Source organism: Schistocerca nitens, chromosome 3, assembly GCF_023898315.1.
Source record: "Schistocerca nitens isolate TAMUIC-IGC-003100 chromosome 3, iqSchNite1.1, whole genome shotgun sequence".
NCBI lineage: Eukaryota > Metazoa > Arthropoda > Insecta > Orthoptera > Acrididae > Schistocerca > Schistocerca nitens.
In genome coordinates, this window is record NC_064616.1 from 531,150,311 (window position 1) to 531,165,852 (window position 15,542).

Genomic DNA, 15,542 nt, shown 5'->3' on the forward strand with positions numbered 1-15,542 from the left:
GCTGTGATTTCGTGGCTCCACACTACCAGGCTGTCATGTGAAGAACATATGTGACTGTCCTCAGTCTCTGTGCACTTGTCTAAGCAGCCAGACCATCCTTGGATCCTGAATCAGATTGCACAATGAGTTTAGACAGCTTGTAGGATCTGAAGAATTTCCAGTTCTAGAGGGACTTACCATAGGTCTTCAGATTCATAGGCATCTGACAAATAATTTTGTTAAATTCTCTAGAACATCCATTGAGCGATAGGAAAATTCTCCATTCTCCATTTATTTCCCAGAGTGCCAAAAGTGCATTCCATAAACTGCATAGTCGAGAGGTTGTCGGTAGTTGAAGGTTCCTTTATTGTTCATTAAACTGTTTTCTCCGTAAGGGTGCATTAAATTTTCAGTCATGCCAAACAAATGCCTTGTCTCTGACAGTGACACACAGAATCAGCATTCATAAATTTTTATTAATGAGATTTTCATGCAAAATTGATTGCTTAAAAATATGAGTCACTATAGTTTCCGTATGCTCCAACATCTGTTTAAGTGAGCTTGTGATCCACAGTGCATAAAGCAAGTAAAACAATGGAAAAGTAATTTGTGTAATTATAGTCTTGTACATGTGCCATGAGAAAAAAGGTATAATATATTCCACATCCATCTCACTCAGCTGATCAGTTATGGTTGACCAACTGGCTGGCTAAATTGACTTGGCTGCTCAACATTGCGGCTGCCTAGTACGTTACAGCTCAAATTGCTGAGGCCCTCTGCCTAGAAGAATTTTTATGTTTCATTTGTTATGCTGCAAATAGAGTAAAGCTCTGCTCAACTGGGAAGGTTGGTTTCACTACTGGAATGCTTTACTAGGCATGGTGGTGTGCGCTTGACTTCCTCCCACCTCCAAAGAGACTTACGCAGCCAGTTAGAGGGGGATCTACATTTCAACATGTGCTCTAAAATACGGAGCAACTTGACTTGGTATTATCATCATTGCTGTAGGTGAAAGAAGTGATAAGTAACAGAGAGAATTATAGGACCAACAGGGGATCGAGCCCTAAGCCTCAGTTTTGTAGTCTGGAACTTATTGCACTGAGCCACTAAGGCACGTTTCTGGATGAACTGTTAATAAGTTACTTATCAAACAGAAACTGTGCTGTGTCGTGGGTGAAAATTCTAATTTTGTATAAGAAGTACACAAAGAAAATAGCATGGCATTACGTGTTGTTTGTCATTCAAGTTACAGGCAATTTATTGGCAAATAAATTTGTATAATGATCTATGTATTTGAATAATTCTCTAGTTGGAAATCTGTTCAAATAATACCGATCTTTCACCACTACATCTTGTGCTTCCTTTCTCTTTCTGTTCGTGTTATCAAATATAGTGAGCCCTACTGGTTCATTTGCTTGATTTACTCACAAAAGCCTGCGGAGTAACGGGTTTGAAGTTTAGTTAATTATAAACAGTGTGGACGGTTGTCTGTTGTCACACTCCTCATCGTAAATCTTCTTCATTTATTCTGTTCAAAATATGTCCGTCAGCGCAGTTTTAGCAGCTGACTAAAAGTGAGCATTAATTCATCAGCTATTTCATGGAAATATACAGTTCCACAACTGCAACAGTGATCTGGGATAACATTCAATATTCAGCTATCACTTTAATTTTCATTATTCTGTAGTAACACTTGGTGAATTTAATGTATACAGCATACACCTCCATACAAAAAATGGAAAGTTGATAGCTAAAAAGAAATTCTAATTCTACATGCATCTGAACTCTTGCAGCACTGTTAGTGCCACTACATTGTGTTGAAGCTGTACAAGTGGAATCTGTTTCCTTACCACGAGGCACGGACACACGGCTGTTCCCCATCACTCCATGAGTAAGAACTGTGTGATACTGAGTGAGTGAACTGCCAGCCACACGTTTCCACGTGCGTGTTCATAACAAGTGAAATAGACCAACGCTACGTGTGCAAATTAGCTATGCAGACGCAGTGCTCTACCCAATGCTATCACCATTTGTAATTGTGCATACCTATCCCATAACTTCTGTCACCTCAGTGTATGTCTGAGTCACTATGCCCTTGTATCTGGGATAACCCTTGCAAAAGTTTCCTGTCTCTCCTCCCCTCTTCCACTGCCGTATCTCATTGGTCAGTTCCCGGGGTGATATATTCAAAACAGACCTGGGAGCAGTTGTCCATCAAATTTCATTGAATTCTGGTGAAATTTTCAACCAACATGAAGAAAACTTTTATGTAGTTGTTATAATATTCACTGATTTATGTAAGGAAAGAGTTATAAAGAGGATTGCTTTTGATTTGTTGTAGGTTATGAATTCCTGCGAGCTTGTCTCCAAACAAGCCACTCCACATCCCCTTCACACTTGTGGCGATGTACTTGCAGAAAAACTGATGTCCAACTACTACCTTGCATAGTCAATGTTAGGTGCTTGGCTAGAATCAGCATATGCAGTTTGCTGTGAGTTATGGTATAGCTCATCATGACAGAACTCTACTACAGAAACTTCATTTCCAGTTTAGAACAGACAAAACACAAGAGTAAATGTAGGGGTCACAGTTGAATTGGGTCTTCCATGAAACACTACTGTGCCTGTCTCTTCTTGGAACACTCCCCCTTGGTGTTTTAACAGTAAACTTCTGTGTGACAGTCAATCATTCCCTTGTGGCTGCCACTGGAATTTGATGAGAATTTCCATCTCACACTTGGCTGAATAAGCATGTGACAAACTGCGCCACTCTTCTTTTGAATCTTCTGTTTTCTCTGTTAATACCACCTCATGGTAAGAATTTCTGAGTGACAAGAAACACTAAAGACTCATGTAAATAAGGCCTTGTAAATTACCTCATTCGTCAGTGAATTAAAATTTCCTGAAGTTCTTCCAGTGGTTCTTCGGGGTTGCATCTGCTCTCCTGCCAACAATATCTTGTAATTGCTTTAGGTTACTCCAGATAATTTACAGTTGTTGCTGTTTCCATTGTCTGATCACAAGTTATGTATATAACAACAGTTTGTTGTTCTGTGTAGTTACAGACAACGCAACACACGTATGTGTTGAGAACCACCTGCTATTCTCTGATCAAAGCATTAGTCTTCTGCACTGCTTCCAACATTTTATTATTTACTGGCAATGTGCCCTCCAAACTATAACATCATTCACAAACCACCTCATTTTTTCTAGCATCATTCACCAGCTCAGTTACACATGTCATGAACAGCAGCAAACCTCAGAACACTTCAGATTTCCTATGTGGAAAATCAAATTAAAACAATGTGGAAATTGCAGCTCGCAGAAACAATGACCTAAATGAGTGAACAGGGATGATGTGTGAAACAGTGCATCAGATACTAGTGTGTGTTGATAGCACTGCTCTTTGTCACAAAACTGCAAAGGTTGGAGTTAAGCCTAGGTCAACCCGTGAACACCTGTAAAATGAAGTGGGAACGTGAAAGCAAGTGCCAGTATTCCTCATAATTCTCTGAGAGCACAATGTCAACATTTCAGTAACTTAGGATTAAACAGCATGATTGCTCTGCTAGAAGTGAATTTGTTGTACTATGACTGGCCATGCTGTAATACACTGAGACAGCACAAGTTAACTTCCATCATGTCCAGTTTTTGGTCAGTACATGAGTACTGGAATGAGTGCGGAACTACTTATCAATGGCTGGGTACCACCTGCTGTGAGTTGGATTAGTGGTATGCATGCTTTTGCACTTGCTGAGATGGTGCAGAAACCATAACCTTCTGATTTAAATGGACACATTAGTGCCATCACTGATGTCCAAGCATACAACGTATTTCCAATCAGCACAATTCCAGATTCAGCCTTACTTCCAACAATGGTCACATATGTGTTAGATGGTGCCATGATGAGAGCAATCTGGCAGTCTACATTATTGAGTAATAATGGTCAATGTCAAGTGTAACAGTTTGAGATATTGAATGCAGCTTGCAGGCTAGATACCCTATTGTTGAGACCTCTCTGAACCATAACTGCTAAATCAGGGAAGTTCTGCCATTTTCTCAGGCAACTCCACAGAACACACTTCACTAGTACAATGCCCACACACGTGGGTGCCTTACCTGGCAGCTGAATTTGTCGTCATGCCCAACAAACGTATCTTGGCTGTGAATAGTCATTAGCTCATCTGTCCTCAGCCAACTACTACAGATATTTTGAAGACTTTCAACAAGTTTTCCATAGCAACATATCCAGGACCTCTTTCTTGCTCATCTCAGAACTCATGTTAGTTTGTAATTCTGGTAATGTGCAAGTGTTAGAACAGAATGGCTCCATGTATTTACGTGTAGTTAGTATGTAAGGTACAGAATGTCTCGGTAAAATATGGTGTCAGATCATAGTAAATAATCTTAAGACACACACTTTGAAGTTAAGCCTGCATCTAAGCAATCATGTTGTTGGCCTTCTTTTTCACAAAGAAGTATGAAATAATCCCTCCATAAATTGTGCATGAATTAGAGCACCATTGCAATAAATGGAAAAGTAATCACTGGACACTGTAACAGGTTGTTCAGTAGCAGTTTAGTCAGGTCATACAACATACTAGTCACACCACCTCCAAAGCAGTGAATGGAAACAAAATAAATCCATTCACTTACAAAAACATATCAGCACAACAATAGTGCATTCACACACACATCCTCAGTGCAGTGCAACATGAACAAAGGTACGCCGGCTGGAGTGGCCGTGCGGTTCTGGGCGCTACAGTCTGGAGCCGAGCCACCACTATGGTCGCAGGTTCGAATCCTGCCTCGGGCATGGATGTGTGTGATGTCCTTAGGTTAGTTAGGTTTAATTAGTTCTAAGTTCTAGGCGACTAATGACCTCAGAAGTTAAGTCGCATAGTGCTCAGAGCCATTTGAACAAAGATACTGTCATGCAAGAACATAGCTGGTGGTGATTGCAAACTGTAAGGGTTACTTAATTACTCAGCACAGAGAACCTGATTCTAATTAGCATGGTCAAAGTAAAATGTTTAAAGAAATTGTTTTAACTGAATTTTAGTTGTCAGTCAGATTGATCGATTCTAATTGAGTGCTTAGATCATGAACAAGTTCTCTGAAGTTAAACAATACTGACAGATTACCACTTCAGATATGACGCAGTAGCTGCACTCGGCACCTGTGGCCTCATAATTGAGAACAAGCTGTCACTCAATGCTTTTGGATCAAATTAGACATTTTTAAGACCAATGAATACTTTCAGTACACTCATCACACTATTCAATCCAGGAAACTGGTGCAAAACTGTTATTGGCTGATATAATAGAACCTACTTTATCTTGACTCCCACTGTGCTCTGTGGTCACAAACAGTCATGGGAACTTAAATGCAGCAGTGCATGCTTGACTGCTCATTTACCTTCACTTTACTGTGGTCACTAAATATTAAAGTTTCTGCTGTTGCAGGATGACAATTATTACATATGTCCTGATGCTTTTCCTCTTTCTTTCCAGAAGACATGTTTGAAAGCCGACCTGGGATGGAATCAAATTTCTGGATGAATTGGATGTTGTGGATGTGCCGACACACACACACACACACACACACACACACACACACACACACACACACACAGTATCCACTGTTAATATATTTAAAATATTAAATTGGTTGTTGCTGATGCTTAGTGAAACTAAAGTGTACTGCTTTATCACTGAAAACTGAACATTTTGTCATCCATGCCAATTATGTTGATTAGCTCCGTGTTTTCCATGACACTCCAGCATGATTAACACAGGTTATACTGTGACATAAGTTGCTGCTTTTTGTGGATACCCACACAATGCCATGGCACTCCTCCAGTTGCTGTGATCTGAAAATCTTGGTCATGTCCATTTTTCTATTTGGAAAGTGCACTTAATACTTCTATATACATATATTTATGTATTATATTTTCTCTGGGTATAGTATGCTAATTTCGTAGCAAGTTTTGTAACAGTCTCTCGTGTAACAGTGGTGGTGTACTCTCTCATACACATGCGTAAATATTTGATTATCTTATAGTTCTTTATGGGAGTATTCATAAAGTCACTGAAGTTGCTTTTTTATAAAAAATGTTTATATATAGAAGTAGAATTAAATATTATTTTGCAAATTTTATATGTGTGTGTATGAATGGATGACCACACTTTTAGACATGGGGTGGGAGGAAATGTATGTTTCTAAACGTGTTTTTTCCTTTGGAAGTTCTGAAATTTACTTAACCTTTGGCTTTATAATTTGGATGTTTCAGTTCATATAAGGGGCTTTTGTTGTCAATATTAAATGTGAAACTTCAAAGTTCCTAAACTCACCAGATTTCCAGAATCATTGAATTAAATGGATATAAAAGCTGTGATACAATAGTTAAAAATATTTGTATTACCATCTTTGATACTACTCATTTAATTTACTATATATATTTTAAGAGGGATTTTGTACGTTCCACAAAAAGTTTTCAAAATGTGGGCTGTTATCATGTTGTTTGCCTTGACATTCACAGGGCATAGTGCTCTTGGCATTTTGTAGGGAACATATCCTATTTCATGCAGCTAATTGTACTGGCTCTGATGTTGGCTTTTTCCACTTACTTTTTAAACAATGGCTTCAGAATAAAACATTACTGAGCCAAATATGAAGCCACACAAAATATGCTGCTTGCAGTTGGTTGCTTTTTTGTTTCGCAGAAAAAGTTTACAGAGTATTTATGAGAGAGCGCAAGAGCACAAGATGTATGTATTTAACAAGACATATTTGTATTAATGTTTACAATTCCGTTGTTGTTGGAATAAAGTATTTACGTATTTATGAAATTTGTTTTTCTTGTATTAAACAATATGTATTAATGAATCCCCTTAATATTACATAATATCACCAGAAAAATAAATAAAAATGGCAAAATGCATTGTTGACAAGTGAAGTCCCAGTAAAAATTTTATGGGGGGGAGATTATAAAAAGTAAAGTGAATTAGGAAGAAATGAAATTCAGCAAAATGAAAAATTGGTTCCTAAAACACAAAAGAATGCAAACGGTGAAAGTGAAACCAAGCAGTTTCATCCATAGCATTTGCTAGCAGTGGCAGAAAAACCTGTTACCTTGAAATTATCTTTAAAATAAATAACTAAATAAATAAAAGCCACCCACCACAGATGTGTTGGTGAAAGAATGTGATACAACAGTCCTCAAAACTGCAGCATGCTTAAGACAAAGTCCTTTATGTAAAAGCTGCTGTAGGTGATGACCATCCAAATGCGACAGGACATTTTTTGTTGATAATATTGTCAACATAGTTAACAATCTGAGACTCCTTGTAGACTGTAAGCAGTTAGTTACTTCTAGCTTTGAGATAGAAAGCTTACATATTTCAATCGGTCCAACATGAATTTTAAGGTACACTGGGCCACCCATGGCTGCGTCAGGATAACTCACTGCTATTCAGCTATGTTTTACTAATAAGGATTCTGCTAACTTGTAGTCAACAGTTTTGTGGATGTATGTAGCCAAAAAAGGTTTTCATAGATATTAGCTGTACTGGAAACAAGAGGGTGATCGTCAGGTATGTATAAACAAATGGTATATGCCTCCATTCAAGTAAAACATATTTCACGTGGTGAAATTGCATATTTAATTTCAAATAAATGTGAACAGGAATGTTCAGGAGAGGTATAGGGGGAGGGCATGCAGGTCAGTTGCCATGATAAAAATTTGTCCATGGCATGATTCATTCAGAGTAAAAGGGATTCAGAAGGCACACTTCCTAAACTTGCCATCTGTTTGAAGGTGATGCCATAGTCCCCAGTGGAATGTGGGATGACAGGGTAGGAGCATTTTCGTGAACTGCAAGCCAGAAACAGAGTGAGTGCAGTGTGTCTACCATGGAACTCGGCAATCCACATTTAGGTTCCCACATGACTCCTCCCTACACCCCTAAGAGGTCAAAATTTGCAACTGACACTTTCCCAGGGTGTCTTGGTGTCAGCACACAGAAATATTCATGCTGAGGCCAGCACCCATACAGGAACAGGCTATGAACAGTTTTTGCAGCAACCAATTTGATGTACACTGGTGCAAATATATTTTTCCATACTGCTTCCTAAACAAGTAGCTCTTGCTCATCCTTCCCCCTTCTACAGGGGTGGAGCATTAACCGTTATAAAGTGGTAATTGATTGAAACCACTGAATACTCTGCAGGATGGATGGTGCCATAAAAAGGGACCTTTAAATACTGAATGCAATGTTTTGAGGATGGTTGCGGTTACAAGGGAAATTTTGCTTTTGTTTTCTTGCCTAACAAATTGTATTTATTTTTCCGTTCTGATGGACCAGGGCAATGGCGGATGGCTGCGGTGTGTTGCAGTCGCAGTGGTGAGGCTTCTGCACAGCTGCTGGCAGTAGATGCTGCTTCTCAAACTCCCCTTGCCCCACGAACTAGCAAAAACCAGAAATGAACCACTGTGGTCATTGGGCATTTAAACAGTGAAAAGGGTTTTAATTTAGAAAAAGTTCTTGTACCGTCACCAAATGGCTTAATTCTGATAGTTAGTCCAGGAATATTGAGGGTTCAGGACTTAAAAGTAGTGCAATTTTTATCCTGCACATTTTATTGACTCCTTATAATAGGGCTGAATGCTGGCTTAATTAGGATTTGATCTTTAGTTAGTCTCAGTAAATATGACTACTGTATATTGTATTAATTGTTATTTGGGTATTACTTCGTTCCTTAATAAACCACAGTTTTTGCAGTGGAAGACTCTCTAGTCGCCCCCCCCCCCCCCTCCCCTACCTGTGTGTCCCGGGGTTAGAATAGGCCTGAGGTATTCTGCCTGTCATAAGAGGTGACTAAAGGAGTCTCTCACGTTTCGGACTTTGTGAGGGTCCCCTGTAGGGTTTTACCTCCGTTTTTCAAACTTTTCCTGAAGAGCAAGCCAGTTGGGGAAGGTGGCCTTACACGGTGCATCATGTCCATCATACACTGAGACTTACCACATCCTTCGTCAACATGGATCTGTACTTCTGCTCATTCTCCAACTGTTGGATGAGGTCACCCTCCTGGGTGGATATTTTTCCATCAACTATGCAGTATCATTTTCTACGCTGACAACGATAATGGACTTGTTTCCTTGGTTGCACCTGATATCCAGCATGGTAGCCAGTCTGTTGTGGTGGGGCCACCATGTACCCTGTTGGTTGTAGCCCCCTAACCACACAGGGATCGCTCTGCTGATGCCTGCACTGTTAACTCCCCACATATGCCAAGGGGTAGATGCCCTGGGGCATCGAGACTCCCGGCAATGGTCATCCTACCAGGTGGCCTTAACTATACCTGGGTGGCACCTGTGGGGAGGACCCCTGGTTGGAGTGGGTGGCATCAGGGTGCATGACACGCGATGAAGTGTAGTACATCTCTTGCTTGTGGTCAAAAAGCAGTCTCTAAACATTCATGGGCTCAACTCGGTGCACAAAAGTATGACCTCAAATCGTTCTCCTCCTTGGCCACACAATGGGAGGAACGGCTCTTATTCGCTCCAGTACCTCATATGTTCGAGAGATGATGGGGAATCTTTCATGATGATGAAGCCTTAGTTTTTTGTTGAGCATTTTGGGAACAAGTTTGGGGAGGTGGACGGCTTGTTCGAAATGAGATCTGGGTCAGTCTTGATCAAAACAGCATCCTCTGCCCAGTCACGGGTGTTACTCGCATGTGACAAGCTGGGGCATGTTTCTGTAACCATTATGCTCCATAAGAGCTTTTGCAGTCAGACGATGAGCTGCACACCATTTTAGAATGGGGAGGTGTACATTTCGTTCTGCATGTGCACCATGGTCCGAAGGATATTTAGGTTCCCACTTGTGCCTTCATCTTGGCCTTTGACGGTGGTACATTACCCGAGAAGGTCAAGGTGATGGTCTACCGCTGTGATGTAAAACCCTGTATCCTCCCCAATGCAGTGCTTTAAATGTTGGAAGTTCGGTCATACATCTTTCTGCTGTCCTTCCAGCGTCACATGTCAAGTTTGCAGATGCCCATCACATCCCAATAGTTCATGTGCCCCACCTCCCATCTGTGTCAACTGTGGAGAGCACTATTCGCTTTGCTCACCAGACTGCAGGATTGTACAGAAGGAAAGGAAAATCATGGCGTACAAGACCCTGGACTGACTGACCTAAATTGAGGCTAAGATGAAATGTGAACACCTACATCCTGTACGCATTACATAGTCTTACACTGTCATTACAACAGTTCTAGCCCCATCAGCTCCGCCAACCCCAGAGCCAGAAGACTACACCTGCCCCCTTCATGGTGGGGGGGACTTCCCTCCCTGTTGCTCCTGCACCACCTATTTCAGGAGCAACACGCCCTCAACCACCGGGGACATCCATCCACACTTCTAAGCTGGAGAAACATACAACTTCTTCGGCTGCTCTTGCTAGGAAGGTGTCCCTTGGGTCACTCCTTTCCCAGGTTTCTGCTAGTGGGAAAGATGATACCCGCCAATGGCTGAAGAGCCCAAAATCAGCTAGTCACAGGACTTCACGCTCACCCTCAGTCCCGGAGACTGTATCAGTGAAGTCCTCCCAGCCAAGGAAACCCAAGAAACAGCAAGAGAAATTCAAAAAGAAGGTCCCAAAGACCAAGGAAATTGCAGTGGCACCCACACCACCGCTACCTCCAAGCTCTGCGGGTGAGGTAGAGATTCTGGCGTCCGCTGAGGACCTAGATCTCGCCGGACCCTCAAACAAGATGGATATAGAATGAGATTTTCACTCTGCAGCGGAATGTGTGCTGATATGAAACTTCCTGGCAGATTAAAACTGTGTGACGGACCGAGACTCGAACTCTGGACCTTTGCCTTTCGCGGGCAAGTGCTCTACCATCTGAGCTATGCAAGCACGACTAACGCCCCGTCCTCACAGCTTTATTTCTGCCAGTACCTCGTACCCTACCTTCCAAACTTTACAGAAGCTCTCCTGCGAACCTTTCTGGACTAGCATTCCTGAAAGAAAGGATATTGCGGAGACATGGCTTAGCCACAGCCTGGGGGATGTTTCCAGAATGAGATTTTCACTCTGCAGCGCACACTCCGCAGGCGTGCTAGTCCTGCAAGGTTCACAAGAGAGCTTCTGTAAAGTTTGGAAGGTAGGATACGAGGTACTGGCAGAAGTAAAGGTGTGAGGACGGGGCGAGAGTCGTGCTTGGGTAGCTCAGATGGTAGAGCACTTGCCCGCGAAAGGCAAAGGTCCAGTGTTAGTCTCGGTCCGGCACACAGTTTTACTCTGCCAGGAAGTTTCAAAATGGATATAGACTGCTCTGGCAAAAAGTCAGTGACAGCAGGTGACCCTGAGGCATAAACTGCCTCATTGAATGTTCCATGCCTTCCCAGTCTCTCAATGACGTCATCCTTCAGTGGAACTGCAGTGGTTTTTTCCACCACCTGCTGAGCTATGGCAACTGTTAAGCTTACACCTGCTTTCTGCATTGCCCTCCAGGAAACCTGGTTCCCGGCAATGCGGACCCCTGCCCTCCATGGCTATAAGGGATACTACAGGAACCATAGCGACTGTGAGTGAGTGTCAAGTGGAGTTTGTGTTTATGTCCTAAACTCAGTCTGTAGTGAAACTATGCCCCGTCAAACCTCTCTTAAAGCTGTGGCTGTCAGAATAAGGACGACCAAGGAAATAACCATCTGCAATGTATATCTGCCTCCAGATGGTGCAGTACCCCTGAATGTATTACTCGAATCTAAGCAGCACCTGAAAAATGAGACTCAAAATTCAAGGGGAGAGAAAAGTTTTACACCACCCCTTCAAATCTAAACAAAATTGGTCCATTGTAACATGAGACACAATTTAGGTTGAATGGATGAAGGTACAGCTACAGTAGTTTGGTTCTAGTTGTAAGTTTAACGTATAAGCTTTACCAAGTAGCCACTGCTGTGCGTCAGGCACTCAGTCCATATTTATACGTACCCTTCCTTTTTCACATTTTGTCTGGTTTGGATCGATTGCTTATTTTGCTTTAATCTTTTAAGGGTCGTTCTCTTTGTTATAGGTGTTTACGTCACTCTAAGCTGAAAATGCATTATTGTACTGTGTCATGCATTGTTTGTCGCATTCTGATAATGAGTGATTACGACCTATCGCCGCTCAAGGCATGGCTTGCTTTTCTGCACACTACTGCCACTTACAATAAAAAGAAGAGAGGAATTGTCTCATAAGTGAAACAGTGACAAGAGACTGTTATTTGTTGTTACTTACATTGCTGCTTTCTTTGATAATGATCAACAAGAACCAAATAATAGACTGTGTATGATAGATGTTCTGAACGAGAGTTTAGCGAAAATTTTTCTCCGTTTGAAAATCCTTGCAGACGCCTCTTTAGTACATAACATTCTGCACAGAAATTAGTCATCTTAGATTTAAAAATCTAATCAGTTGCCGTGCTTCATTTCTGACTGTATTTCTATTCAGCATAAGAATAATACAAATATAAAAATGACATGATACGTATATTCTTCCACGCTTACTGTAGTCTCACTCTAGTTTCGTAGTTTATTGGGCAGACAGGATTTAAATGAGATAGCAGCAAACACGAAAGAATACATAGCGTAATGTTTACCTTCTTCTACCTTTTCTTTTAATTTATTTACTGGCGCAGGGGTTTTGGCGCCAGTATTTATCTTAGTCTGCACAAGCATGCCTGTGTAGCGCTACATGTATTCGACGGCAGAAGTTAGTTGTGGCTGCACCTACCAATATTTTTCAGAACTTCCGTTTACTCTGCACTCGATTCTAAACCGCAGGTGGTTTTTTGGATTACAAAAAGTGGAAAACAAGTGCGGCTTAGATTCGAGTAAATACAGTAGCTGCACTGATTGATCAGCTCCCTTAACCTTTCCCACTTTTGGGAGATTTTAAGGCCCATAACACCTTGTGGCTTACTGGCCGAGACAGAGATGTTGAAACTTTACTGTCGCTGTTCAACCTCTGCCTCTTAAATACTGGAGCTGCCACACATTTCAGTCTGGCTCAGGGTAGTTACTTGGCCATTGGGAGAGATATGTTTCGACCATTGGATGTCATATGTCACCTTCCCAAGTCTGAGCAAAGATGAAAAGTGTTTCCAGGTACCAGACCCCAACAGGTGTTCCCGGTGTTAACATAAATGGCTTGTTATCTACCGACGCAAATGCAATTGCCAAGCACTTTACTGAGCACTATGCTCGAGCCTCTGTATCGGAGAATTACCCCCCATCCTTTCGCACTCTCAAACCCGCTGGAAGGTAAGGTCCTCTTATTTACTACACACCACAGTGAATCCTATAACGCACCATTTACAGAGTGAGGGCTCCTCAGTGCTCTTGCACATTGCCCCAACACAGCTCCTGGACAAGATCGGATCCACAGTCAGATGATTAAACATCTCTCATCTGCACACAAGCGACATTTCCTCGTCATATTCAACCGGATCTGGTGCGATGCCATCTTTCCATCGCAATGGCAGAGCACCATCATTCCAGTGCTCAAACCCGGTAAAAACCCACTTGATGTGGATAACTGTCGGCCCATCAGCCTCACGAATGTTCTTTGTAAGCTGCTGGAACATATGGTGTGTTGGCGGTTGGGTCAGGTCCTGGAGTCACGTGGCCTGCTGACTCCATGCCAGGATGGCTTCCGCCAGGGTTGCTCTACTATTGATAAGCTTGTGTCCGTAGAGTCTGCCATCTGAGTTGGTGCCTCCCATAGTTCCCCCATATCCAGGAGAATGGGGTCCTGCAGGGCTCTGTATTGAGTGTGTGTCTACTTTTAGTGGCCATTAATGGTCTAGCAGCAGCTGTAGGTCCGTCCATCTCACCTCCATATGCAGACGACTTCCGCATTTCATACTGCTCCACTAGTACTGGTGTTGCTGAGTGGTGCCTACAGGGAGCCATACGCAAGGTGCAGTCACGGGTTCTAGCCCACAGTTTCCAGTTTTCAGCTGTAAAGTAGTGTGTTATGCACTTCTGTTGGTGTTGTACCGTTCATCCAGAACCAGAACTTTACCTTAATGATGATCCACTCACTGTAGTGGGGACATATCGATTCTTAGGACTGGTTTTTGTTGACCGATTGACTTCGCTTCCTCATCTTGGCTTTAGCGGAAGTGTTGGCATCACCTCGATACCCTCCGCTGCCTGAGCAACACTAACTGGGGTGCAGATCGCTCAATGCTGCTGAAGCTCTACAGAGCCTTTGTTCAATCCCGCCTTGATTATGGCATTCTGGTTTATGGTTCGGCGGCACCCTTAGCGTTGTGTTTACTCGATCCAGTGCACCACTGTGGCGTTCGCCTAGCGACAGGAGCTTTTAGGTCGAGTCTGGTGACCAGTGTCCTTGTTGAAGACGGATTGCGTGCATTGCAAGTTGGGCATGCACAACTGCTGGCCAGTTACATAGCACACGTCGTAGTTCTCCTGCACATCTGAATCACTGACTCCTTTTCACACCCATGGCGGTTCATGTCCCACATCGGTGTCCCAGGTAAGGGCTTCCAATTGCAGTTCATGTGTGATCCCTTCTTTCTGAACTGGAGTCCTTGCCTTTACCACCTATACTTGAGATCCATTGACACACACCTCCGAGGTGTACGCTAAAGCCACAGCTTTGCCTGGACCTTTCACATGGCCCTAAGGACTCGGTTAACCCCACTGCTCTCCGCTGCCACTTCCTCTCGATTCTTGACAAGTACTGAGGCCACAAAGTGGATTACACCAATGGCTTGATGGTTGATGCTCATGTCGGCTTTGCGTATGTCCATGGAGGACATATTGAACAGCATTCCTTGCCTGATGGCTGCAGTGTTTTCACTGCTGAGCTGGTGGCTATATCTCATGCTCTTGAGCACATCCGTTCATGCCCTGGGGAGGCATTTCTTCTGTGTACTGACTCCTTGAGCAGCCTACAAGCTCTAGACCAGTGCTACCCTTGTCATCCTTAGATAGCGACCATCCAGGAGTCCATCTATGCCCTCGAAAGGTCCGGCCATTGAGTGGTATTTGTTTGGATCCCGGGTCATGTCGGAATCACAGGTAATGAACTTGCCATGAAGCTATGCGGAAACCACTTACGGAGATTGGCTTCAGTTATAGGGCCTCTCGCAGGAACTCTGTGGTTCTCTGCCAGATCCACGTCACTTGGGTGACACACGGCTATCTCCTGCGCCGTGATGACCCACCTTAGTGTCGGTGCGCTACCCGGCTGACAGTGGCCCATATCTTGGTGAGCTGTCCTCCTTTGGCTGCCCTGCCACGGACTCTTCATTTACCATTCTCTTTGCCATTAATTTTAACTGACAACGCATCATCAGCTAATTTAGTTTTAAGTTTTATACGCGACGCTGGGTTCTATCATTCTATATAAGTTTTAGCGCATGTCCTTCGACCCTTTGTGTTCTTCACACTAATGCTTGTAGGGTGGATGTTTTAATGTGTCGCAGAGTGGCTGGCTTTTCCTTTTTATTCTTGTGGTCAGCCAGCCATGGTC

At 42.7% G+C, this 15,542-nt stretch overlaps 1 protein-coding gene across 6 annotated transcripts in view; it reads left to right on the forward strand.

The window, feature by feature from the left end:
- The window catches only part of LOC126248446 (vesicle-associated membrane protein 2), a 112,509-nt gene that overhangs the window by 24,493 nt on the left and 72,474 nt on the right, over positions 1 to 15,542 (forward strand). For 2 of the 6 annotated variants that reach the window (XM_049949427.1, XM_049949429.1), the window contains exon 7: positions 5,493 to 6,830. The exons of 2 other annotated variants lie outside the window; for them this stretch is intronic. The gene's annotated coding sequence lies outside the window, so the exon portion shown is untranslated. Of the gene's footprint in view, positions 1 to 5,492; positions 6,831 to 15,542 lie in introns of those variants that run through there. 2 more of the 6 variants (XM_049949428.1, XM_049949430.1) reach the window with 1 other exon arrangement.